The sequence below is a fragment of the Pinus tabuliformis genome, chromosome 2_2 (assembly GCF_031772625.1).
Source record: "Pinus tabuliformis cultivar Carrire ecotype Pingquan chromosome 2_2, CPIR1, whole genome shotgun sequence".
In the NCBI taxonomy this organism is placed as follows: domain Eukaryota; kingdom Viridiplantae; phylum Streptophyta; class Pinopsida; order Pinales; family Pinaceae; genus Pinus; species Pinus tabuliformis.
Genome location: NC_142300.1, coordinates 37754400 through 37774032, shown reverse-complemented (window position 1 = coordinate 37774032; position 19633 = coordinate 37754400). Strand labels below are relative to the sequence as shown.

Genomic DNA, 19633 nt, shown 5'->3' with positions numbered 1-19633 from the left:
TTGCCGGGGAAGCGTCAGAGTATTCGTGATTGCTGCTTTTCTTCTATTTTCTACTACAACCTTCTGCTAAGTAGTTTATTTCATTTCTATTCTGCAATTTCATTTCCGCAACAGTAGATTAGATATTTCCTTCTTTCATAGATTATCATTTCAATTCCACAATTTCAATTCTGCAAGCGTAGATTAGCATTTCAATTCTGCAAGCGTAGACTAGCATTTCATTCCTGCAATTTCATTTGAGCAAAATAGATTAGTCCTTTCCTGCTTTCATTTCAGTTCTGCATTTTCATTTCAGCAAGATAGTTAGTTGCAGTTCAATCTATTTTAGTTTTTGTAGGTACAAGCAGAAAAAAAAAAGCAAAAATCAACCAAAAAGATTTCCTTTCATGCCTTGTAGGAGTAGAGATAATTCAGAAAAATGATTGCACAACACCCCCACTGCTTCACACAGCCAACCTTCTCTCTTCTTCGATGGCTGTGATTAAAGAACCCTTAGGTGGAAAACAAGACATATTTGAAGAACCTTAAGGGAAGAAGAAGAAGAAAACATTCCTCTGGAGCAAATGGCTGCAAACAGAAATGTTGGGAGCAATACCTTGTCCAAGAACGAATTTGCAAATCAGATGGAAGATTTCAAAAGTGATATAAGGCAGTTTCTTGCCATGCAACTAGATACCTTACAGATCCGAAGGAAGCAAGAGGAAGCCAAGAGGGCTTTGGTCATCTTTTGTCTGAGGTGCACTAGAAAGCATCCTAGGAACGAATGTCCAATGCACTCCCTAGAAGTGTGTTTCGTCTGTGAAGAATACCATCCTACAAATCAGTGCCCTTCCTTGACTGGACTTAAAGTTGCATATCAGAGAGCCAAAGGAGCCACTAAACCACTCTATTATATGAACCAAAGGAGGCCACATGGACCTAGATCTTACCATCAGGAACTGCAAGGGACATCCGAGACCTATTATGACCCCTATCAAGCCACTTTCATGCCTTCTTGGGGTCCCCCTGCTCATCCTTCCTGGTTCACACCTCCTCCTTGTTCCTTCATAGATCCATATTATGCCCAACCAGCTGCTCATTGCAGGTTGCAAGAAGGACATTCTAGGTCAGGAGGATCACTCAAAACAAAGACAAAGGAGTTTTTTTGCCTTCTACACGAATTTCTGTATTTCTACCGGAAACATCCTGTAGAACCTTCAGGCGAGCCAGATTCGATTTTGGAAGGGAATCTAAAGCTTGGAATCTGTTGGTTATGCCTACAAGCATCCATGTTTCCAGTTCTCACCCTTTTCCATCATTTTTTCCACCTCATTGTGCTTCTTTTATGAAAACTGTGTTTTCTACAGGAAGTTCCTGTAGAAATTACAAGAAGCTAAAAATGGATTGCAAAAAGGTGGTTTGGCGAACACGATAGCTTCCGCAAGGGTTCAGAAGTCCTCTTGCAATCTTAAAACTCCTCCTCCATCATCTCCATGCCTGCATCACAGCCCAAGATCAGCTTCTCTTTCCATGCAAAAACTTGCAGAATGCTTTGAAGAAAAAATACATAGAACATAATTTGTTTTTGCCCTAACTTGAAAACCATACATCCATTTGAAAAACAATTTTACAAGGAATTGTATAGGGATGATGGAAACATGCCCGAGCAGCTTCGGCCCATTCCGATGCACGAATTCCAAGAAATCAGACTCCATCACCTTCAGCCATTTTTTCATTTTCTCCATATCCGTGCATTCGTTTCAAAACCTATTTCATGGGGAGATGCACATGTGTGATAGTAGCCTATCGAAGAAGTTTCAGCCGATTCCTATGTGTGGTTTTCGAGAAATTGATCTCTGAAATCTTCAACCATTTTCCATTTTTCTCGAAATCTGTGTGTCCATTGTTCACAATTTTTCTATGGGAGGTGCATAATGATGATAGGAACATGCTCAGCAAGTTTCAGATTGATCCGATCTATCGTTCGGCAGCAATGGCGAAAACAAGTTTTGGTCCTGTGAAAATTCAGTAGCAGCAGCTTGAAGGTGCAGATCTGAATGTGGAAACGAACTCCTGCAACTTAGATCCTGCTAGAGGATACCTGCACAAGAAAAATAGCCACACATCAGACAACAAAGAGCTTATAGCACAAAGGAGCCATCATGCAACCACCGAAACAAATGCATGCAGCAGCAAAAAGCACCTCACAGCAACCATTTGACTTCAGGTACGTGACTGAAACTCATTCCTTTGGTTACATGAATGTAATTCGGAAACATCATGAGCAAGGAGATGGTTGGGATTACAAAAATTGGTGGCCAACTAACTGGCCACCCTCATCCAGTTCAACAACACTCGGTGGGTGAATAAGACACATGCGCTCAGCCATCTCAGGAGGAAATTGGGAAACAAGTGATGGTGACTGTTTGACCTTCAACGTGATTGATGGAGTGATTACAGGTAGGAAATATGCTGATTTGTGACAGCACTTCTGTTTGCATGGCCAACACATGTTTTTGCCACCTCACCACAAATCACACAACAATTAACGAATGCTCAGCCGAAACTCATAGACTGCTGTTAACTTGCACTTGCAACATTTTCAACTGAAGTATGCATCCTCCGCTTCCGAAAAATGATTAACCCATCGTCCTCCATTGAGCTTTGTGGCCTGGTTCACAATTCTCCAGCGTATCGGGCTCACTCAGAGGCGCAGGGGCATTCTACAGGAAGATGTCCTACAGGAAAGTATCGCAAAGCCTTCTAGAGCAGAAAAGCCCGAGTTTTTCTTCATCAAATTTGGAGCTTGAAGAGAGATATGTAGCACAAGGGAAGAAGATTTTGCAGCCTCATCATTTATTAGATAGACTAATAGAGGTACTAGGAGAGAATGATGAACTTCAAACGCTCAATGATGGGCTATTCGGAGATGTGTTAAGGTCCACACAAGAGGCCATCATTCTTCCACCATGGATTGTTGTTGCAGTACGACCAAGGCCTGGTGTGTGGGATTATGTTCATGTCAATGTTGATGAACTTGCTGTTGAACAACTTTCTATGGCTGAATATTTGAAATTCAAGGAGCACCTTGTGGATGAAAGTGTCAAGGATAAATGTGCATTGGAGCTAGACCTTGAGCCCTTCAATGAATCTTTTCCTCACCCAACACGACCATCTTCCATTGGTAGTGGAGTTCAATTTCTCAATCGGTATTTGTCCTCAAGATTATTCCATGATAGAGAAAGTGTGCAGCCCTTGCCAGATTTCCTTCGAGCACACAACTACAGTTCTTTCAATTCGTTGATTACATGTTGTACCATAGGCCTCAGGAATCAGCCGAGTCACCACAATAATTTCAGGTTTGATGTCCAATCCTTAATGTTTTATTCTCAGCAACATTTCATTCTCCAATGCACGAACTTGATCAAGTATATACACAACCTGTCTACCAGTATCTGGCATTCCTAAAACATTTGCTTGGCCACAATAACCCTGAGGTGAAAGAATCACAACATTCAAGGATACTCCGGGTACCCTTTAGGATAGAAAAAGGAGTTCTGCAGAAATAGGTTTCTCGATTTGATGTGTGGCCTTACTTGGAGACATTTTCAGAGGATGTATTAAATGAAGTAACAATAGAGCTAAAAGGTCAACCTGACCTAATCATTGGCAATTACAGTGATGGAAATTTAGTTGCATCTCTGATTTCACATAGACAAGGAATCACTCAGTGCAACATAGCCCATGCTTTGAAGACCAAATACCCAGATTCAAACATATACTGGAAAAAATATGAAGGAAAATACCATTTCTCTTGCCAGTTTACTGCAGATCTAATTGCAATGAATCATGCAGATTTTATTATCACTAGCACATATCAAGAGATTGCTGGAAGCAAGGACACTGTTGGACAGTATGAGAGCCACACTACTTTCACCCTTCCTGGTCTTTATCGTGTGGTTCATGGAATTGATGTTTTTGATCCCAAATTCAACATTGTTTCTCCTGGAGCAGACATGCAAATTTATTTCCCTTATACAGAGAAGCAGCATTGTCTTACTGCTTTACATGGTTCAATTGAGGAACTCTTGTTCAATCCTGAACAGACAGCTGAACACATGTGTGTTTTGAATGACCATAAAAATCCCATTATCTTGTCTATGGTAAGACTCAGTAGAGTGAAAAACATGACAGGATTGGTTGAATGGTTTGCAAAGAACAAACACTTAAGCGATACTGTCCTCCACGTTCTGGGGACGAAACCCTATACAGAATTCCCATTCTGATAAGTGCACAAGACAAAAAAAAGCGTGAGGAAGCAAGATATTGAGGCAGAGAAGAAAACAAGGGTAAGGAAACTAAGGGAAAGAAAACCTAGGGCAAACCATCATAGGAAAAGCCACAGGAAAAGCAAGAGGAAAAGCAAGAAACAAAGAGGAAAAAAACAAGTTTAATCCCTGGAAATTGTTGCAGGTTGCAGGAACATAATGTGGAAAGGGGGCCTCCCAACACAAGTAGAAGGGTCCCTACCAAGTTCCTAGGCATCCTCAAATCTATCCCCTCCATGAACACTCATTTTTTTAGGGTTCAGACACAATCTAGTCATGGTTCAACCTTCTACAGGAAGCTACAGGACTTTCTACAGGAAGTTCTGTATTTCTACTAGAAACATCCTATAAAGCCTTTGGGCAGGCCAGAATCGATTATGGAGAGGGATTTGAAGCTTGACGCCTATTGAGGAGGCATGAAACCACTTTTTTCTTCCATCCTCCACTGGTTTCATCTCCTTTCACCACCATTGCCACCATCTGATTGAATATACTTGCACAATCATACCAAAGTTGATAATTCTCTAGGAAAAGGAGCATGCAGTGGGAAGAAGCAGAGAGAAAAGCATGGTTTCATGACCGAGAAGAGGAAATCACTTCAGAAGCTTGGCATGACAGGGAGGCCACCAAGGCCATCAAAGATGAGGAGATAGATTGGTTGCTCAGAGGATGAGCAACACTTTCAGTAGGGGGGTGATGATGAGCCCCAAAAATGGATAATTATATGGGCTCATTCAACCTCCTAATTTGACTTAATCCACCATTCTCATTAGTTTATTGCATGTTTTTGATTATATTTATGCTAATAGAGTGAATTGGGTTATTCATTATGCCAACAAGTCTAATGTGTGCTTTGTGTAGCCTTTTTGGTCAATTTAGAGACAAAATCAAAGGTTTAAATGAGCACTTGGCAGCCAAATTCGTGGAGAGGATTTTTAGGAAGGTGTTCCCTTCATTTATGGGCACTTACCTCGAATTCTCCACCATCAGCTCGGAGTTCAAGGGCCACCAAATCGATTATCACAAGGGCAGCCAAGCAAGTCAAGTAGGACTACTATTAACTGCAAGTTTTGGGTAGTCGAGTCCCTAAAGTTTAGGAGGACTTTTGGGGTCCTCAATTTGTATAAATAAGAGGGATTAGGGCCTCATTTCAGTTAGTCACTTTATAGTCATTTTGTAGTCATTTTTTAGTCATGGTGTAGGCAGAAGTTAGCTAGTTTGTAGTTCGATTTTTAGGCAGTAGATTAGCTTTGCTTTCAGCACATTTTCAAGTTCTCCTTGTGGACAGTTTTTGGAATGTAACATTTCTTGCTCAATAAAGATGAATCCAGCTTTGCACTAGCTCTAAATCTCTCTTAGGAGGCTGTAGCTCTTGGGGTTGGGCCCATCTCAAGTGCCCAGTACCTCCTTTGTTTACTTTCATGTGTCTTTGCTGCGTTCTTAGAATAAAATATGCTATTTGGATTTAAATCTTGTTTTGTTATTGAGGTTGTTTTTGATGAGTAGAATAGCTTTTCATGCTCAGATTTAGTTTATAGGTTGTTAATAGAGAAAGCTTCAAGAAAAGGGCCATCAAACATCTGTGGTTTCACCTCTCCCTCAGTGGGATCAGGAGCTGTGACTAGGATGACTTTGCTGCCCACAAAAACACTGATTTTGCTTTGCCATGCAATCACTAGTGTTTGATCTTCATGTGTATAAGTTGGTTACAAGTTCAGACTTTCATTTGCTTAGTTTCATGAGTTAAAATACATGGTTTCATTGCAGGTCACACTTCTGTTCATTCTCTTTACTGACAGCTAGCAAATTAGGTCAACATAACTAGGTCTTTGAATTTACATTTCTTTGTTGGTTCAGATTGGAAAAACGACTTGCAGAGCACCTGTACCACTCCTTCACCTTCTTATTCTCCATCAGAACCATCCACTCCACCCTCTACTTAGAATCCTTACCTCACGTTTGCCACATTTGCTCACATAACCCTAATTGTTGTGTGACATTGCTTCACTCTCCCTTGAACAAATCGAACCATCCTCGCCATTCCTTAACTCCATCCACCAAGTCTTGGACGTCCTCACACCCTTATCTCACCTCCATACCCATTCCTCCATCTTTTTCCCTCTATCCATGCTCCAAAATCCCATTTCTGAACATCTTGTAGAAAAATTACAGAACATCCTGTAGAAATTCCTAAACATCCTGTAGAAGCTGACAAATGAGGTTTCTTGATAGCCAAACTTTGTGAAACTCTCTGGAAGGGTGTTAGGGACTCCTTAGACCCTCTTTGAACCTTCCTGACCTCTTCCAAGCATTTCTTCTCCTTGATCCACCCCTGCATAGTCAAAGAACAGTGAAAGCATATGCATGATGAAACTAACGACTTAATAAAAAATACAAAAAGATGTTTCCTTCAGATAGAGGTAGTCTAGACACATGTATTTTACCTTCATAGAAGTAATGGCATATCTTTCAGTAGTTTACATTCTCTCCTTTGCATCAGTAGGACTAGCTGGTAGAATTAGGGTTTGCTATGGTTTGCGTTTTCCTTCAGTTTTTCAATCTCTTTTCGCAAATAGATTAGCTTCCTTCGAGTTAGCTTTCATCCATCAATTAAAAACCTTCTTCTAAGAACTCATAGAAGTTGGCTTAAGCTCCTAGTGGACTTGTGCCAGCTGACCAAGTGACAGCTGCGGCAAGAGCTAGTACTTGTGCATACAGCACTGTCGCTTCCAAGTTTGTTACGAACTACTAGGTTGATAAAATTAAAGAAGGGAGTTCCAGGAGTTGCAGTATTATTGATACAATACTAGGGCCCACCAGCCGCCATCACCGGCAGGGTGCGTAAGTACACTCGACTGTCAAGGCCGCCATCGGCTCGACTGATAAGGTCGCCATCGATTTATCGCTCGACCATAAGGGACAGAGTCACTCACTGTTCATATGGTGAGGGCCTTTTCCTTGGGTTTGGTAGTATCAGAGGGGTCGAGCGTATTCATATTATATTATGAAAAAGTGGCTTATTCCGTGACATATCTAAGCCGTGTCTCCCAAAAGCCACACTTCTTTCTTACAATTTTTCAGTTCATGAAATAGGACCAGCTCTAAAGATAGGTCTCCCCATCCTATCCTACTATCTATAAAGGTAAGGTCCCCCTATTAGGTCATATACTAATATAAAAGGAAGGTGTGGTTAGGTAGGAAGGTCTATCAGAAGGTGGGAAGGTGTAGTCCCTATAGGTAGGACAGAGACTCATAGGTGAGGTTAGGTTCTCTCTCTCTTCACTAAAGAAGTAAGGTTGGGTTGAACGAATTGGTCCCTACTACCACCACCAACATAAGGTCAATAGGTTAGGTCCAATAGGTAAGGTACCTAGTGGTAAGGTTATCTGGTAGATCACTCAAAAAACAGAAACCACCGCAATGTATAATAATAGGAATCTCATTTCTAGCTAAGAAACTAGCGAATTGACCTTACCATACAACTCTTCATTGAACACAGTGAGAGAAACTCAGATCATATTCATTTCATGCACCGAGATATGATTTCATTATTCGATCACGTAATTACATATAATTCATTCATGCATAATGACATATGCCCATATATGCATTGTCGAATGAAATAATCAGAAATGCATAATTCATTCATGCATAATGACATATATAATGAATGTCACTATCTCTGGTCTCGAAGTCACCTCTAAGTCATGAAATATCAGGTTGGAAAAACCACAATGACATATCTAATTCATGACTGGATTCGAGAGCGCAATGACATATCTCATATATGCATTATCTGCTAAGGCATAATGACATATCTCATTCATGACCAATATAAGTACGCCTATAAGAAAGCGTAATGACATATATAAGAAATCGTAATGACATATATAATTCATGACCAACAACCACTCCTCGCCGATAGCCTCTTTTCTTTCCTCAATCCCACCCATTATAGAAAAAGAGAGATAGAGATAGAACATGTCGATGCCTTAAATAAAAAACCCATTCTGATCGGAACAGAAGATCTAGTAAATAGAAGGGATGGGTTCTCGGTCCCTTTCGTCTAGTGGTTAGGACATCGTCTCCTCATGTCGAAGACACGGGTTCGATTCCCGTAGGGGATAGGTAGGTACTCATTCCCGGTCTCATTGCTGAGTGACAGGTTGAGAAGCACACACACCTATATGCATATCCATATATCATATCGAGACATCCATAAATGGGTAGAAGAGATCTATTTATATCCATATATGCATATATCTACATATATCCACGCCCATATCCATATATCGATATGGATACATATATAGATCCATACATAGATACGGATATGGATCTCCATCTTACTTACGCGACTTAATACTGGCTGGCCTAGTGGGGGGTTTAAAATGCCCACGGTAAACTATATGGGAATTGGGTATGCGTATGTACAGAGCGTGGAGCCATCCTGCCTGATGGGTGCGCGTTTTCAATACATTACACCTTCTCTTCAACGCGTTCTTGGTTGGGATGAAACTGACCCTGCCCACGAGGGGGAGATCCGACTGACCCTACTAAGAAAGAGGAGACTCAGGATGCGGGGCATGCTACAGAGCCACAACATGGGAAAACAAACAACGAGATCATTGATAGGTATAACTGGCTCGTGGCATGTTGAATGACTACAACTAGTTGTAGCGAGAACCTGAGATCGCTAATTAAGGGGCGATCTATAAGGGGCTGCTATGTACACTTGGGTGGGCCATAAGAACCCCCATTGTCAAGATGTATGTATGTATGGAAAGGACCTGAGCGCTCATCTTGGCTCGCTCCGGCCGGTACCGGATCGGATTCCTAAGGGATCATTGACCCTGGGACCAGCCGAATCGACGTCCCTGCCTCCTAGAGAACAGCTGTTGTCAACGAAGCAACTTGTACATTCCGTGAAAATGAGAAAGGATTATGGGGGACTTGGTCCTCTGGTCCTGCAGGCAGAAGGAAGGTCACGAGAGGAAGGAGTGGATACTAGGAAACATATCCCATTATGTAAGGGGACAAAGGTTTCCATCTGTGCAAAACCAGCAAATAATGTATATCTTATCTAAGAGTATAGTATTGTCCCAAACTGATAGGGATAACGGGAAAGGAAGAAGGAGGAAGAACCGCGAGGTTATCCCTTCCCCTACCCCCCGACTAGTATAACCTTGCAGAATCACCCGAACCCAGGCCTTCCTACAGTAACTTAGTGTTGCGCCGCGCTAATTTAGCCCAAGCTAGAGATGAAAAATATATCTGAATCCCTTCCTATTCCTTCTTCCACATGTTCAATATTTTTCCAGCGGTTTTCCCAGAGATCTTTCCCAATAATGCCACTCTAATTCTGCTCATTCATGAAGTTTTATTTAGTACCTCTAAGAGATATGATTATCCACCGTCAGAAACTAACGTGGGTTGGCTTGGATTACCCAGTGTTGTGCGCCTAGGAGGGTTTCAACCCGTCTCGACCAAAGAGAGAGGAGGGCAACACGCTTCGGAATGCAAAGGTTTCAAGTCTTTATCACCTGGAATAGCTCCCTCACCTAATGCATGCGTGGGTTCGGACCGCAAGGAACTGTAGCATGGGGGTACTATCATCGTTTTGCCGCCGCAAGGCTGGCTAATCGCAAAAGGGGTGAGGTAGCTCCCCTCAGGCTGTTACGGAAGGCGCATGAGTCCGAATGCTATTATTAATGTGCGACCGACCCGGGGCCAGATTAGTACCTGTGATTAACAGGTTCGGCGTGGGCTGGAAAGAAATGGCGGCAGCGGTGAGTAAACGACCGAACGTGCTGAAACCTAGGGATCACCGGGCTGCTCTTTCGCTCTGTAGGGATCGGGGCAAGAAGTGGGGCATAGCACAATTTGGGAGGGAGGAGGGTTTGGTTCGCCCGCCAGCCAGGGTGATTGATCCTACCGTAGTGTGCTCTTATTGCACCAGCAACCGATGCTTGCCGAGCATATGACGATGATACAGTGTGATAGCTGTTGATGATAGAGAGCAAGGAATTTAGGCTATGCCGATGCAAAAGAGCTCTGCTTAAAAAGAGTTTATGTTCCTCTTTTGGAGGTGATGCAAAACCATTTATTATGCTACCCAGAATTTCCAACAGCTCACTAATGCCATTGTGTCTCTTAGTTTCATAAATAAATCGATAGAATATGTTGTTAATTGCTATAAATGGTCGATGCATCATATATTTTCCATAAATGCGATGCAATATAATTTTTTCATACTCTCTCTCTCTAGGGTCTTCATAATCAAATAGGTTGAGAAATCGCTGTACAAAGAAGTGGTCTATATACCTCTTGGCTAATCTGGGATCTGTATCTGCAGAAATTATATATCGCAGCAAGAGTTCATACACTATCTGCAAATGTGGCCATGCAGGATCCATACATGGATCTTCTTCTTCCCGGTCAAATTTGTCCAATCCTGTACTTTCATGGCAAGCTGGAGGCAAGGAACAAAAAAGATTTGAAGCAAACATTTGGCAATCTCCCCCTGAACTCTTTCTGTGAGTGTGCCTGCTCCATACTGAACATAGTCAACATGCTCCGGTAAGGTTTGCTGCTTGAACTCTTTGTCTGCAATATTTTCTTTAAGGTTTGAGAAATCATATTTGAGACAACAAAGATTCAAATTTTTAATCAAGATCCTGTCTTTCAAACCAAGTAACATCTCTCAAAAATGGTAAATTTGCAGTGGGGCTTAGACTACCATTGGCAGGATGATCAGATTCAGCGTTAATCACATCATTCTCTTTGATTGGAGATGTCAACGGGGTAACTACAGAGTTCAGTGCCACGAAATCCTTCACAAGCTGATAAATCTCAGCTCAGAAGCATATACCACTAACACAATATTCAGCAACAAGCTTCAGCAACTGATCATTATATGGTTTTGTGTTGCCTCGGTTGTAGACATGGGGATCTTTCTCTTCATTCACAAGCCACTGCTTGTTTCTCTGTCTCGTGTATCCTTAGAACCAATTTAGAAGCATATAAATTTCACTAAAAAACCAACCATTACAACCACAACTAGAAAAGGTCATCCACAAGCCTATTGTGCCAATTCAGGCGATGCTGCAACATCTGTTGAAGTTTTGGGCTTGCAGAAATTACCAGCAGGGACAAATAAAGTTAAACAATTTTAAGTTGAAAACACAAAGGGGCAAATTGTAAAGCTAACAAAGAACGCAAGAAATTTGTGAAATTTAGACCCCTCATTCTCTCTACTTCGGCTCCAAGCTCATCTTAGTCATCTCTTCTCATGATATGGCAAGGGAGTTTATGAAGACTCGTGATCTGGTTTTTGCGAGCAGACCTCCATCAATTGCAGGTAATTACTTGTTGTATAATTATTCGGACGTCAGCTCTGCTCCATATGGCCCTTACTGGAGCCAAATGCATAAGCTCTGTGTTTTACAAATGCTAAGCTCCAAAAGAGAAATAGAGTAAGTAGCATGAACATATATATGAGCTATAAATTCCTCCTGCCAAGTCTACTAAGAAACTCCTAATCGTCTTGCTAGGTCTAGTTCTAATATTTTTCGTCTAACCCTAGGCAGGGACTAGTTGCCTTGCAACTCCTCTTATTCAAAATTTGAAAGAGTTTAAACTTGGAAATTATGTCGTACAAAGAACATATATCCAAAATTGAGAGATATTCCCTTGGCCACCTAACAATTAGAGAAAATTACAAACTTTGGAATACCCAGCCTTAGCGATATCCACCATAAAATATCATATATACAAAATGTGTCTATTTAATGTTAACTTATTATGAGTACTTTATATCTTAATCTTTGTTATTTTAATAAATCCCAACCTTGCATTCTAGAACGCATAGAGATGGAATGTCAAGGACACATTCGAAGAAATCAAAGACATAATTTGATGAAGGATGTAGATCTTAGGTGAGATAATTGCTTACTCAGGAGACTGCACCACAACACACACAAATTTCACTCATCATGCCAATAGACCATTATATATATAGAGGGATATATTATTGTTGAACAACTTCCTGGAATATAGGAACTGCCAACCAACTCAATCTAATCAAGGCAAACAATTCAACAATACATAAAAAATTCTAATTATGGGAAAATCTTCTAGAGAGTTCTCCATTATTCCAATACTCCCCCTTAATGGAGAAATGTGTTTTCTACGACACCCAATTGATTCCTACATACTTCAAAATTTTCCTTTCCAAGAGGCTTTGTAAAGATGTCAACCACATTTTCTTTGGTATTACAATAAACTAGATCAATGTCCTTGGACTGCATCTTTTCCCCAAAAAAATGATAATGTGTCTCAATATGTTTTGACCTTATGTGGTACACAGGATTGTTGGCTAACTTTATTGCATTTTGATTGTCATACTTGATGATAGTTGCCTTTTTTGGTACTTCTCCCACATCTTCAACAATTCGTCTCAACAAAATTGTTTCACGCCTTTATACTCAGCTTCAGTGGATGACAAAGAAACAATTGGTTATTTCTTACTTCTCCATACCACAATCCCATATCCAATACTGAATGCATAACCTAAAGTTGATTTTCTTTCATCATATTTTCCAACCCTATTTGAATAAGAATATCTTGCCAACTCAACATTGAAATCATCAGTGTATTTAATACAAAAATTAATTTTTTGTTTCAGATACCTAAGAACTCACTTTTTTTCTCCCAAATGGATTGCAAGAGGTTTGGCCATGAACTGACTTAGAACGCTAATAGAATATGTTATATCTGGCCTAGTTATAGTGATATAGTTTAAACTTCCCACTAGTTGACAATACAGTACGTCATCCACATCTCTTGTCCCATCATTACTACAAAGTTTGGCATTATGTTCTAATGGAGTTGATACTTCCCCACATTGGCCAATTTTGAATCTTTTCAGTATCTCCCTAGTATACTTAGTTTGTGTGACTAATGTATGTCCACCTTCTCTCCATATTTCAAAACCTAAACAATAATGCAAATCACCAAGGTCTTTCATTTCAAATTCTTGTGGTACTTTCCCTTTAACTTCATCAATTAACTTAGAAGCATTTCCTATTATAATAAGATCATCAACATATAGATAAATCATAATAACATTCCCCTTTTGATCCATCTTGATATACAGATTAGGGTCACTTTTTCTTTTCATAAAACCTTTCTAAAGAAAGAGAGGATCAATGTTCATGTACCATGATCTCGGTGCATGTTTCAGTCCATATAATGCTTTCTTTAACTTTCAAACAAGGTGCTCTTGACCATTTTTAACAAACCCTTCTGGTTGAACAAGATATACTTCTTCTTTTAGTTCCCCATTCAAAAAAGGAAAATTTAACATCTAGTTGATGTAGTTTCCATTTATGTTTTATAAAATTAATCACCAACATAAATGTGTTTAACTTAGCAACAAGTGCAAAATTTTCTTCATAATCAATTCCCTCTTTCTGTGAGTAGCCTTTTGCGACTAACCTGCCTTTATATTTATCTATACTTCCATCAACTTTAAATTTAGGTTTGAACAACCATTTCGATCCTATGGGTACCTTATTTTAAGGAAATTTTGTTAGATCCCAAGGATCATTATTCATTATAGAATCATATTCTTCCTTCATTGCATCTCTCCACTATTTATGTTCATTAGCTTCCCTAAAATTCCAAGGTTATATGAATTCATAAATATTGTCATTAAGGCATAACCTTTAAACCTTTTTGGTGGTTGAGTTTGACGGGATGGTCTTTGATGAGCCTCAGTATTGCAAGAATAATGTTGCAACTCCCAAGGCTACCAACTTTAATCATCCACCTGAGGTTCATACAAACTTAAGAGGTATCGTCACTATATGTGCAGCATACAATGTGTCATTCTTTTGTTTATCTGATGTAATGGAGAGAATGTCATGAAATCAAAGAAAAAATGGAATTGTTACTCTATTTGCAAGAAATGGAAATGCTACTTGCTCAAATTTTAAATGCTAACTAATCAATTCATGGAAGGACAAAGGTTAATCTACTTGCAGAAAGAAATTTATTCTATCTTGCTTAATTGATCAAACTACAATCAGAATTTCTTGTATCATCTACCTAGTTCACACTTGCTTGTAAATCAGTAACCTACTTGCATCATACTTGTGATAAAGAAACTAAGTCTACTATTTTTTTTTAGTGAATAAAAGGAAGGGTTGGAGTGGCTTAGGAGTTTCCCCTGATCATAAAATCATAGTTGGGGGTCATTATTCATCTAGACTAAGTCATAGTTGCAATGGGGATAAAAAATGATGAAGGAAAGTGGTGTTACAGGTTTGCTACAGGAAGGGACAGATTTGCTACAAGAGGAGACAAAATTGCTACATGAGAAGATAACTCACCGAATGACCAATTAAATCAAATGAAAATGGGATGGGACAAGAAAATTTATTAAGTAGGATGTCTTAGGTCTCAATTGTTTGGGTGGTTCTCAAAAGAAAATAGCGAAAAATATTATCCCTAGGGTCGATACCAACAGGAATGTATAAACCAATGCTTCCATAGATTTGATTTGATTGTAATTTACAATTATGGAGATAGATTTCGTACTAATATTTATTAGAGAAGAGATAGGAGCAATATCATACCACTTGTCTTTTAGTAGTTGGATCTCCTAGTTTTTGGAATGCTCCAAATTCTACTCGAGCATCCGATCCGAGTCGATACCAGCAAAAACATCTCTGAATAAGGCCCTAGCACCATGCCAAATGTGTCCAGAAAAGAAAAGGAGAGCAATTGTAGCATGTCCAAAAGTAAACCAACCCCTTGGACTACTACGAAAAACACCATCAGATTTTAGAGTAGCATGATCTAATTCAAAAATTTCACCTAATTGAGCACGTCTAGCGTATTTTTTAACTATAGCAGGATCACCAAAATTGACCCTGTCAAGTCCACCACCATAGAACTCAACAGTTACACCTACTTGTTCAACACTATACTTTGATTCTGCCCTCCTAAAAGGAACATCGACTTTCACAATTCCTTCTTTGTCCACCAGAACTACTGGAAATGTTTTGAAAAAGGTAGGCATACGACGTACAAAAAGCTCATTTCCCTCCTTATCTTTGAAGATAGGGTGTCCTAACCAACCAACAGCTATTCCATCTCCATTGTCCATTGCAACTGCTCTGAATAACCCCCCCTTAGTTGGATTATTACCAATGTAATCATAAAAAGCGAGTTTCTCAGGAATTTTGGACCAAGCTTCTGATAGGCTTAAATTTTCGGCCAGACCGGCATGAACCCATCGATCTATTTCTTGTTGGAAGTATCCCTGATCCCACTGGTAACGAGTGGGACCGAATAATTCGACCGGATTAGTTGCGTAGCCATACCACATGGTCCCAGCAACAATGAAAGCTGCAAAAAACATAGCAGCAATACTGTTGGATAGGCCCGTTTCAATATTCCCCATGCGTAATTCTACGTATAAACGTTGGGGAGGATGAACAATGAGATGGAATAGACCTGCTAATATACCCAAAATACCCGCTGCTATATGATGAGAAGCTATTCCTCCTGGAACAAAAGGATCAAAACCTTCAGCTCCCCATGCTGGATCCACTGGTTGTATTTTTCCAGTTAGTCCATAAGGATCAGACACCCATATCCCAGGACCTTACAAACCCGTTACATGAAATGCTCCAAATCTGAAACAAGCTACTCCTAAGAGGAATAAATGAATTCCAAATACTTTTGGCAAATCTAAACAACGTTTTCCCATACGTTCATCACAGAATATGTCCAGATCCCAATATACCAAATTCCAGATAGCTACCAAAAAGCACAGGCTATAAAACATGATATGTGCCCCAGCCACACCTTCATAACTCCAAATACCAGGATTAGTTAAAGTTTCTCCGGTGATGTTCCATCCACTCCATAAATCCTTTATCCCCAAACGAGTCATAAAAGGTATAATGAACATACCTTGTCTCCACATTGGATCAAGAATAGGATCGGATGGATAAAAAACTGCTAATTTGTACAGAGTCATTGAACCAACCCAACCAACAACTAGAGCTGTATGCATTATATGTACAGAAATTAATCGTCCAGGATCATTCAATACAACGGTATGAATGCGATACCAGGGCAAACCCATGCAAACACCCCTTTATCGGGAAAAGTAGACACTATGCAACTTTCTCACATTGGATTGGAAGAGATCATGTTATCGAGCTAGACCCGGATCATCTTGAAAGTGAACATCTATTCACTTGGACATTGCTAATGATGGAACAGGTTTGAAACAATTTTGTTCATACATAATAGCAGAGAGAGGCAAAGATATTTTATCGTTTGTATGTACCAATGCACAATGTAGGGATTGGTCCCATTTATATTGATAAAAAAAGAGGAAAGAAACGAGATATTCTAATCCTTCCATTCGTTCATGAATGATACCTTTGCAATTTATGGACTAAGTCAGATATAATTTTTGATGAAAAATATCATTTTTCTACTAAAGAGTGGAGCTATTACTGTTCCATAAACAATAATACTTTACTGTGGGAAAAATTAAAATACTGAGTTAAAATGCTCAGTCAAAATGATAACTTTATCATTTTGTGCTATGCAATGAAAAAAAAGGTCAAAATAGGAAGTCTCTAGGTTAATGGGCCTTTTCCGTTCCGTAGAAAGATTCGGGGTTATTCTTTTTCAGGATCAATAGTGGATGAATAGAGAGAGAGGGATTCAAACCCTCAGTACGGATGATCCGTACTACGGATTAGCAATCCGCCGCTTTGGTCCGCTCAGCAATCTCTCCAAGATGGAAGAGTTCATGTGTAACAAAATGAATGGTGGAGTAAAGGTGTATACCATAGTATGTACATATTGTATCGGAAATATAATGAATATTGCCATTATGCAGTTGGATAAAGAACGATTCAGTCAATCGTATTGTTCATTTCGTTAAAAATAGTTCTTTATGACTGATTTTTTCTGCTTTTCTTGGCCGATGGCCAGGCCAAGAAAAGCAGAAAAAAGTAATCATATAGTGTTTGACCTAATTTGAGAGCTAGAATACCTGCTGTAAAAGCAAGAAAAAAAGCTATCAAAAATTGAGCCTCTATTACCATATCTTCATTCCCTCCCCAATCAGTTTGATTAAATGCGTTACATGGACTAGTCCATTTATTTCTCTCCAGTATCAATTTTTATTATCTAGATATTGAAGGTTCTCTATCTATTTTATGTATTATTGTAAAGATATCAGTTGCTCAAGGCCATAAGTTCCTGATCGAAACTACACCAATGGGTAGTAGTCCGAAGAAGACAAAATAGAAGAAAAGTGATTGATCCAGACAACATTTTATTCATATATTCAGTCGATGGAGGGTGAAAGAAAACCAAATGGATCTAGAAGTTATTGCGCAGCTCACTGTTCTGACTCTGATGGTTGTATCGGTCCCTTTAGTTATAGATAAATAGAGCTTTGGATGGATCAGAGATCCATCCAAATATCCTTAAACTATTTAAGTTGATAATGTAACGAATAAAACCCACCTGTATCACTAAACTATACACGCCACAATCCCATTGACGGATATTCCGTCACTTCTTTCCTTCCACATTTGAATCCAAATTCCAGAATTCCTTAATTCTCTCTCTTCTATTTCTGAGAGAGAAGAAAGGATTCTATCCATTCTAGTTTTAGAAATTCTAGGTTGTTCTTTCTCTTTATCAAGGAATTGTTTTTTGCTCAACTCGTCTAATATTCTAATTGAATTCTTTCTAATTCATTTTAGAAAGGTCTTCCTCTTCCAAGAAGAAAAAGAGCCATAAACTGGAATAGCTCCATATTCTTAGCTCTCAATATTTGTTGATCTCTTATAGTCATCACATCTTGAGGTTTGCAAGGGTAACTTGGTGTATCTACCATATGGTCATTGACCCGGATATGTCCATGATTCACTAATTGTCTAGCTCCGGGAATGGTGGGAGCCATACCCAATCGAAAAAGAATATTATCCAAACGCATTTCAAGTAATTGCAATAGGACCTGACCCGTTGAGCCTTTGGCTCTTCTAGCAATACGAACATATTTTAGCAAATGCTCTCAGGCATAACTTGTCTCCATCTGCTTCGTATCAGCTCAGCCCGGAGTTTCCAGTATAGCGATCCTTACCCTACGAGCTACTATAATATATGTTCTCAACTTGATATCTATAAAGATAGATGGATAATCCATATCCAATTTGTTGTCCATCTACCATAGTAGACTCACTCATTCATATATGATGAGGGGGCCATTTTAACTCAGCGGTAGAGTAATGCCATGGTAAGGCGTAAGTCATCGGTTCAAGTCCGATAAAGGGCTCATGTTTCCCACGAAGAAAGAGGGCTCGGGTGTCCATTTCTATTACATAGATAGAATTATTTTCACCGAAATATGAAAATGACAACAAATTGGATTCAGATCTAGTCTTTTTTTTATCTTCTTTTATGAGGCGAACGACGGGAATTGAACTCGTGCGTGGTGGATTCAAAATCCACTGCCTTGGTCCACTTGGTTACATCTGCCTCGGAAAAATCCAATTTATCTATCTATAGTAATTTCTTCGAAGAATAAAAAACGAGCTAACGTTTATTCTTATGTGGGTTAGTGACCTTTGATAGGGGATCAAAGCAAGATTGATGAATAACTCTCAACTCTCGCGCAAGTTGTATGGATTATTATAAAATATGTGAAATAGAATTAAATGTATAGAAAATTTATGTGTCCCTGGCACATATCGAACTTATTGGAACGTATTGGATCATAGTATTGGATCATGAAATATCTACCTTGACATAAAGTGATCCATCTAGTTAGTATAGTAGTGTATCACCAAGACTGGCAAGAAGGGCTATAGCTCAGCAAGGTAGAGCACCTCGTTTACACGTGCGCCAATGGTTTTTGGGAGAGTTTATCGATTCGTCCGATCCACAAAATAGATTCTATATGAAATAGTCTTACTCTATAAATTTGTTTCTTTGGGGAACAATAACATGACAAAGATGAAGTTCGATCTGATTCGAATTACCGATCTAATTGATATGGTCAATCCCAGCTCTGTTCAATGCCAGGCATAATGAGTATAATATGGCGACCTCAAAATAGATTCTTTTCGCTCTATAAACTTTTCGGTGTATGAAGTGTCATATTTTACTTTTGGAGCGATAGAAGAGACTCTATTTGAGTCAATCTATGCCCGAGCAAGGCAGACCTATGTCAAAGAAACCTTTTGAATAACTTTGGGATTGCTTCCGAAGGGTAAGAATTT

General features: G+C 39.5%; 1 pseudogene; it reads right to left on the bottom strand.

The window, feature by feature from the left end:
- The window catches only part of LOC149191391 (serine/threonine protein phosphatase 2A 57 kDa regulatory subunit B' alpha isoform-like), a 28276-nt pseudogene extending 17269 nt beyond the window's left edge, over nt 1–11007 (bottom strand).
- Nucleotides 11008–19633: the final 8626 nt, after the last annotated feature.